The sequence below is a fragment of the Clarias gariepinus genome, chromosome 25 (genome assembly GCF_024256425.1).
Source record: "Clarias gariepinus isolate MV-2021 ecotype Netherlands chromosome 25, CGAR_prim_01v2, whole genome shotgun sequence".
Taxonomy (NCBI): Eukaryota; Metazoa; Chordata; class Actinopteri; order Siluriformes; family Clariidae; genus Clarias; species Clarias gariepinus.
In genome coordinates, this window is record NC_071124.1 from 20,126,031 (window position 1) to 20,133,669 (window position 7,639).

Genomic DNA, 7,639 nt, shown 5'->3' on the forward strand with positions numbered 1-7,639 from the left:
ATTGTCGTGGAGATATGGAGGGCCAGAGTTTCGCCACGGCAAGCACCACTCACATTTTCTTCAGGAAATGTACCTCTCTAGTTATTATTATTATTCTTCCGTACAAAAGTTTGGCACGTAACTAGTCCCGCACCGTTTGTCGTAGACCCATGGGAGAGGTGTCAAATCGTGCGGCCTATACGGGAATGGGGTGCTATGACTTTTCTAAGGGGTGGGCGGTTAATTGCCCCCGCAGGGGGCAATTAACCGCCCCAAAAATCCCATTGACTTAACATTGAGACCAACTTTGACGGATTATAGCGCAGAGAGGGAATTTTGTAGAGACATCAAACTTACCAGATTTGAAGAGGTTTGCAGCCTGTGTCAGATGATTCCCCGCACAGGGGGATAAGTTCGACCCCCGGGGCAAGAGAGGTCCCCAAAGTTGCCCCATAGAATTTGAATGGGGATTTTGCCGACTTTGCCCATTGACTTATAATGGGAATAAAAAAAAATTACTAGTGCCGCACCCTTCGTCATAGACCCATGAATGAGGTGTCAGCCCGTGCGGCTTATTCGGGGGTAGGGTGCTCTGACTGTTGGAAGGGGTGGGTGGTTAATTGCCCCCGCAGGGGGCAATTAACCACCCACAGACTTAACACTGAGAATAACTTTGACTGAGTCCCCGCACCGTTCGTCGTAGACCCATAAATGAGGTGTCAAACCGTGCGGCTTATTCGGGAGTAGGGTGCTCTGACTGTTTGAAGGGGTGGGTGGTTAATTGCCCCCGCAGGGGGCAATTAACCACCCACAGACTTAACATTGAGACCAACTTTGACCGAGTACCATGAGTGAGGTGTCAAACTGTGCGGCCCATTTTCGGGAACAGGGTGCTGTGACTCTTCTGAGGGGTGGGTGGTTAATTGCCCCCGCAGGGGGCAATTAACCGCCCACAGACTTAACACTGAGAACAACTTTGACTGAGTCTTGCACCGTTCGTCGTGGACCCATGAATGAGGTGTCAATCCGTGCGGCTTATTCGGGAGTAGGCTGCTCTGACTGTTTGAAGGGGTGGGTGGTTAATTGCCCCCGCAGGGGACAATTAACCACCCACAGACTTAACATTAAGACCAACTTTAACTGAGTCCCATGAGTGAGGTGTCAAACCGTGCGGCCCTTCTTCGGGAACGGGGTGCTGTGACTTTTCTAAGGGGTGGGTGGTTAATTGCCCCCGCAGGGGGCAATTAACCACCCACAGACTTAACATTGATTTAACTGTGGAACCGACTGTCGTAGAGGCACTCTTTTGCATTTATCATCATGCTCATAAGCCACGCCCCCTAGCACCCTCATTAGCATGCTGTTAGCATGATGCTAACGCGATTAGCATTTTGCTAGCATGATGCTAACAAAATTAGCATCTTGCTAGCGTTATGCTAATTTCATCAGCACATCGCTAGCATGATGCTAACGCTATTAGCATGTCGCTAGCATTATGCTAACTTTTCGCTAATAACATGTATAGAATGTTCCTAGCATCATGCTAGTGTAATTAGCATGATGTTTAGCTGATTAGCATGGTGCTAGCTTGATGCTAGCTATATTAGCATGTTGCTATCAAGATCCCATTGTCGTGGAGATATGGGGGGCCAGAGTTTCGCCACGGCAAGCACCACTCACATTTTCTTCAGGAAATGTACCTCTCTAGTTATTTTTATTCTTCCGTACAAAAGTTTGGCACGTAACTAGTCCCGCACCGTTTGTCGTAGACCCCTGAGTGAGGTGTCAAATCGTGCGGCCTATACGGGAATGGGGTGCTATGACTTTTATAAGGGGTGGCCGGTTAATTGCCCCCGCAGGGGGCAATTAACCGGCCAAAAAATCCCATAGACTTAACATTACGGCCAACTTTGACGGATTGTAGCGCAGAGAGTGAATTTTGTAGAGACGTCAGATTTACCACATTTGAAGAGGTTTGCAGCCTGTGTGAGAAGATACCCCGCACAAGGGGATACGTTCGACCCCCGGGGCAAGAGAGGTCCCCAAAGTTGCCCCATAGAATTTGAATGGGGATTTTGGCGACTTTGCCCATTGACTTATAATGGGAATTTAAAAAAATTACTAGTCCCGCACCGTTCGTCGTAGACCCATGAATGAGGTGTCTAACCATGCGGCTTATTCTGGAGTAGGGTACTCTCACTGTTGAAAGGGGTGGGTGGTTAATTGCCCCCGCAGGGGGCAATTAACCACCTACAGACTTAACACTGAGAACAACTTTGACTGAGTCCTGCACCGTTCGTCGTAGACCCATGAATGAGGTGTCAAACCGTGCAGCTTATTCGGGAGTAGGGTGCTCTGACTGTTTAAAGGGGTGGGTGGTTAATTGCCCCCGCAGGGGGCAATTAACCACCCACAGACTTAACATTGAGACCAACTTTGACCGAGTACCATGAGTGAGGTGTCAAACTGTGCGGCCCATTTTCGGGAACAGGGTGCTGTGACTTTTCTCAGGGGTGGGTGGTTAATTGCCCCCGCAGGGGGCAATTAACCACCCACAGACTTAACACTGAGAAAAACTTTGACTGAGTCTTGCACCGTTCGTCGTAGACCCATGAATGAGGTGTCAAACCGTGCGGCTTATTCGGGAGTAGGCTGCTTTGACTGTTTGAAGGGGTGGGTGGTTAATTGCCCCCGCAGGGGGCAATTAACCACCCACAGACTTAACATTGAGACCAACTTTGACTGAGTCCTATGAGTGAGGTGTCAAACCGTGCGGCCCATCTTCGGGAACGGGGTGCTGTGACTTTTCTAAGGGGTGGGTGGTTAATTGCCCCCGCAGGGGGCAATTAACCACCCACAGACTTAACATTGATTTAACTGTGGAACCGACTGTCGTAGAGGCACTCTTTTGCATTTATCATCATGCTTATAAGCCACGCCCCCTAGCACCCTCATTAGCATGCTGTTAGCATGATGCTAACGCGATTAGCATTTTGCTAGCATGATGCTAACGCGATTAGCATTTTGCTAGCATGATGCTAACAAAATTAGCATCTTGCTAGCGTTATGCTAATTTCATCAGCACATCGCTAGCATGATGCTAACGCTATTAGCATGTCGCTAGCATTATGCTAACTTTTCGCTAATAACATGTATAGAATGTTCCTAGCATCATGCTGGTGTAATTAGCACGATGTTTAGCTGATTAGCATGGTGCTAGCTTGATGCTAGCTATATTAGCATGTTGCTATCAAGATCCCATTGTCGTGGAGATATGGAGGGCCAGAGTTTCGCCACGGCAAGCACCACTCACATTTTCTTCAGGAAATGTACCTCTCTAGTATTACATATACCATCCACTTTTTTCTTCCGCCTAAAACTTTGCAGCGTTTCACGCCCCGCAGTTTTGAGAAAAGCCTCACGTATGTTATATCGTTGCGAGCGGCTCGGTCGGGAATGGTGTGCTATGACTTTTGGTACGGATCAGTCGCACGGTTTTCCCCAAATTCCCAAATAACCACCCCATTTTTCCTCCATTCATTTCAATGGGAAATGGCCCGAAAAAGGGTGATAACATGGGTCACTTTGAAAGCTTACCGTTCGGCCATAATTTGTCGTAGAAACATCATTCAAAGTTTAAACGGGTCACAAGACTTTGGACTTTTACAGATTGGGTCCATGTTTCGATAACTTTCACGGTTGCTTCACGAGAGCAGTTTAAGTTTGATGAAAATTTTGATTTTTCACCATGCGTGCCACTGTCAACTGCCATATTCACAGAGTGTGAATCGGAGGGTGTCTTTACACTGTCACCACGTCAATATAATACACTCTACGGGCATGAGGATTCAATATGTCGTAGTCAGGAAGTTCCTGCCACTCACAGTGAAAGAATTTTTGCGATCGGACCTACGGTTCTCGGTTGGGAAGCGTTTGTTTGAGAGCTTAAATACAGTTTGCGGGTCTCTGTGTCTGTCACAGAGGAGTGTGCGTGCACATGCACGACCCATCCCCCACACACAGCATCACCCCCCCCATCCCCTCCTCCACTCCCCTCCCCCACTGACAGGAGTTATACAGGCACTGAATAATAGCGACACTGATTAGAAGTGACCCGGCATGCGCATAGACACACTTTAAAATTTCTTCAGGAATTTTCGCTCTCTAGTTAGTGGTGCTTGCAAAGCATCACTACTGTTATCTTGCAAACTTATTATTCTTTTTATTATTATTCTTCCGTACAAAAGTTTGGCGCGTAACTAGTCCCGCACCGTTTGTCGTAGACCCATGAGTGAGGTGTCAAATCGTGCGGCCTATACGGGAATGGGGTGCTATGACTTTTCTAAGGGGTGGGCGGTTAATTGCCCCCGCAGGGGGCAATTAACCGGCCAAAAAATCCCATTGACTTAACATTGAGACCAACTTTGACGGATTATAGCGCAGAGAGTGAATTTTGTAGAGACATCAAACTTACCAGATTTGAAGAAGTTTGCAGCCTGTGTCAGAAGATACCCCGCACAGGGGGATAAGTTCGACACCCGGGGCAAGAGAGGTCCCCAAAGTTGCCCCATAGAATTTGAATGGGGATTTTGGCGACTTTGCCCATTGACTTATAATGGGAATTTAAAAAAATTACTAGTCCCGCACCGTTCGTCGTAGACCCATGAATGAGGTGTCAAACCATGTAGCTTATTCGGGAGTAGGGTACTCTCACTGTGGAAAGGGGTGGGTGGTTAATTGCCCCCGCAGGGGGCAATTAACCACCCACAGACTTAACACTGAGAACAACTTTGACTGAGTCTTGCACCGTTCGTCGTAGACCCATGAATGAGGTGTCAAACCGTGTGGCTTATTCGGGAGTGGGGTGCTTTGACTGTTCAAAGGGGTGGGTGGTTAATTGCCCCCGCAGGGGGCAATTAACCACCTACAGACATAACATTGAGACCAACTTTGAGTCCCATGACTGAGGTGTCAAACCGTGCGGCCCACTTTCGGAAACGGGGTGCTGTGACTTTTCTGAGGGGTGGGTGGTTAATTGCCCCCGCAGGGGGCAATTAACCGCCCACAGACTTAACACTGAGAACAACTTTGACTGAGTCTTGCACCGTTCGTCGTAGACCCATGAATGAGGTGTCAACCCGTGCGGCTTATTCGGGAGTAGGCTGCTCTGACTGTTTGAAGGGGTGGGTGGTTAATTGCCCCCGCAGGGGGCAATTAACCACCCACAGACTTAACATTGAGTCCAACTTTGACTGAGTCCCATGAGTGAGGTGTCAAACCGTGCGGCCCATCTTCGGGAACGGGGTGCTGTGACTTTTCTAAGGGGTGGGTGGTTAATTGCCCCCGCAGGGGGCAATTAACCACCCACAGACTTAACATTGATTTAACTGTGGAACCGACTGTCGTAGAGGCACTCTTTTGCATTTATCATCATGCTCATAAGCCACGCCCCCTAGCACCCTCATTAGCATGCTGTTAGCATGATGCTAACGCGATTAGCATTTTGCTAGCATGATGCTAACAAAATTAGCATCTTGCTAGCGGTATGCTAATTTCATCAGCACACCGCTAGCATGATGCTAACGCTATTAGCATGTCGCTAGCATTATGCTAACTTTTTGCTAATAACATGTATAGAATGTTCCTAGCAACATGCTAGTGTAATTAGCATGATGTTTAGCTGATTAGCATGATGCTAGCTATATTAGCATGTTGCTATCAACATCTTTAAAAATTTACTAACTTAATGATAAGATCCCATTTTCATAGAGATACGAGGGGCCAGAGCTTCGCCACGGCAAGCACCACTCACATTTTCTTCAGGAAATGTACCTCTCTAGTTCTTTATCTTATTCTTCTTCTTCCGTATGAAAGTTCGGCGCGTAACTAGTCCCGCACCGTTTGTCGTAGACCCATGAATGAGGTGTCAAATCGTGCGGCCTATACGGGAATGGGGGGCTATGACTTTTATAAGGGGTGGGCGGTTAATTGCCCCCGCAGGGGGCAATTAACCGGCCAAAAAATCCCATAGAATTAACATTACGGCCAACTTTGACGGATTGTAGCGCAGAGAGGGAATCTTGTAGAAACGTAAACTTTTCCAGATTTAAAGAGGTTTGCAACCTGTGTCACAAGATACCCCGCACAAGGGGATACGTTCGACCCCCGGGGCAAGAGGGGTCCCCAAAGTTGCCCCATAGAATTTGAATGGGGATTTTGGCAACTTTGCCCATTGACTTATAATGGGAATTTTAAAAAATTACTAGTGCCGCACCGTTCATCGTAGACCCATGAATGAGGTGTCAACCCGTGCGGCTTATTCGGGAGTAGGGTGCTTTGACTGTTTAAAGGGGTGGGTGGTTAATTGCCCCCGCAGGGGGCAATTAACCACCCACAGACTTAACACTGACAACAAATTTGACTGAGTCCCGCACCGTTCGTCGTAGACCCATGAATGAGGTGTCAAACCGTGCGGCTTATTCGGGAATAGGGTGCTCTGACTGTTCGAAGGGGTGGGTTGTTAATTGCCCCCGCAGGGGGCAATTAACCACCCACAGACTTAACATTGAGACCAACTTTGACCGAGTACCATGAGTGAGGTGTCAAACTGTGCGGCCCATTTTCGGGAACAGGGTGCTGTGACTTTTCTGAGGGGTGGGTGGTTAATTGCTCCCGCAGGGGGCAATTAACCGCCCACAGTCTTAACACTGAGAACAACTTTGACTGAGTCTTGCACCGTTCGTCGTAGACCCATGAATGAGGTGTCAAACCGTACGGCTTATTCGGGAGTAGGCTGCTTTGACTGTTTGAAGGGGTGGGTGGTTAATTGCCCCCGCAGGGGGCAATTAACCACCCACAGACTTAACATTGAGACCAACTTTGACTGAGTCCCATGAGTGAGGTGTCAAACCGTGCGGCCCATCTTCGGGAACGGGGTGCTGTGACTTTTTTAAGGGGTGGGTGGTTAATTGCCCCCACAGGGGGCAATTAACCACACACACACTTAACATTGATTTAACTGTGGAACCGACTGTCGTAGAGACACTCTTTTGCATATATCATCATGCTCATAAGCCACGCCCCCTAGCACCCTCATTAGCATGCTGTTAGCATGATGCTAACGCGATTAGCATTTTGCTAGCATGATGCTAACAAAATTAGCATCTTGCTAGCGGTATGCTAATTTCATCAGCACATCGCTAGCATGATGCTAACGCTATTAGCATGTCGCTAGCATTATGCTAACTTTTCGCTAATAACATGTATAGAATGTTCCTAGCATCATGCTAGTGTAATTAGCATGATGTTTAGCTGATTAGCATGGTGCTAGCTTGTTGCTAGCTATATTAGCATGTTGCTATCAAGATCCCATTGTCGTAGAGATATGGACGGCCAGAGTTTCGCCACGGCAAGCACCACTCACATTTTCTTCAGGAAATGTACCTCTCTAGTTATTATTATTAGTGGTGCTTGCAAAGCATCACTATTGTTATCTTGCAGGCTTATTAGTGGTGCTTGCAAAGCATCACTACTGTTATCTTGCGAACTTATTATTCTTTTTATTATTATTCTTCCGTACAAAAGTTTGGCGCGTAACTAGTCCCGCACCGTTTGTCGTAGACCCCTGAGTGAGGTGTCAAATCGTGCGGCCTATACGGGA